Genomic DNA, 1466 nt, shown 5'->3' on the forward strand with positions numbered 1-1466 from the left:
AAAAAAAAAAAAAAAGGAAAAGAAAAATAACACTTTCAGCATATGATTTAGCAAAACCATTTTGATTTTTCTTTAAGAGAGATTGTAACTTGAATCATTCTAGCAGGGAGAATTTAATGAATATTTAACATTTCAATGCAATAAAATATGTCCATATTGTTATACAAGACTTAATGTAAGATTCACATGTTTGGGAAGAATGTGGGTTTGAATGGTGAGGGTTCAGTTGAAGATCTATTTCTATAAAGTACATAATTTGTTGCCAAAGAAAATGTTACCTAGCAGTGGGTTACATGTGCCAAGAGAGGCCAGAGAAGTCTTACAGTAGAAATTGTACAGAGGAACTGTCAAACTAGATCCCTGAGGATGTCAGATGGGAAATAAAGCTCTTGATGCTAAAATATTTTACTAGATGACTAGGGCATTGGAAATGAATCTTCCAATGCTTGTGTTTTTCATCTTGCTTTTATTTGAAGACAATCAGAATGATTTACACTTACAAATTTAAACTGTTTAAGGTATTTAGTCCGAAATTTAAGAAACTTTCCAAGATCATATTGGCTAAATATTGACTTAACTATATCTTTGTCTTAAAAAGTGTTTATCCTCTGAGATTAAGATTTGGAAACTTAAAAGGACAGAGGCTTTAGGTTCTTGGAGATAAAATATAGTAATGTAAAGAATTTCCTTCTCTATGCCAAAAGTGGAAATGTAGAAAATATGTATAAGTAATTGTGCCAAAGTATTTATCTGTGGTTCTCTTTATTCTTAAAATACATTGCCTGTTTCTGCTATACACATTCAGATACGTTGTACAGAATTACAGAGATTTTGAACCTGAAGGACTTTAAAGAACATTCAAATTTCTTTATTTTGTGGGGAAGAGAAATGAGACATGTAACAGTAAACTGATAAGAACAAATATTACACTTGATCTTAGCCAAAAGGCCAAGAAGCGATAGGTAATATAAAAATACAAATAGTTTTCCCAGTGTCATGAAGGGAATAGGAGCAGACTTAGGTCTTGGAGAAATAGAACATTTTCTAATTTACTGTTGTAGTAGTGAGTTATTTGAATTTTTATTTTTTATTTTAGAGACATTGTCTCACTGTATCACCCAGGCTGGAATGCAGTGGTAGCAATCTTCCTGCCTCAGCCTCCTGAGTAGCTGGGACTACAGGGACATGTCACCATGCCCAGCTAATTCTTTAGTTTTTTGTAAAGATGGGGGCTCACCATGTTGCCCAGGTTGGAGTTGAATTTTTAGAGGTATATGATGGCTTTGTTTTTGTTGTTGTTTTTAAATTTTTATTATTTATTTATTTATTTTAAAAATAAAGATAGGGTTTCACCATGATGGCCAGGCTGGTCTTGGACTCCTGATCTCAGGTGATCCACCCACCTTGGCCTCCCAAAGTGCTAGGATTACAGGCATGAGCCACCGCGCCTGGCTGTCTTTGGGTTT

The 1466-nt window shown here is 34.2% G+C and overlaps 1 pseudogene; it reads right to left on the reverse strand.

Annotated features, from left to right (window-relative positions):
• Window positions 1–824: 824 nt before the first annotated feature.
• On the reverse strand, window positions 825–960 carry LOC119474194 (annotated as a pseudogene).
• Window positions 961–1466: the final 506 nt, after the last annotated feature.

The sequence above is a fragment of the Cebus imitator genome, unplaced genomic scaffold (assembly GCF_001604975.1).
Source record: "Cebus imitator isolate Cc_AM_T3 unplaced genomic scaffold, Cebus_imitator-1.0 Scaffold216, whole genome shotgun sequence".
In the NCBI taxonomy this organism is placed as follows: domain Eukaryota; kingdom Metazoa; phylum Chordata; class Mammalia; order Primates; family Cebidae; genus Cebus; species Cebus imitator.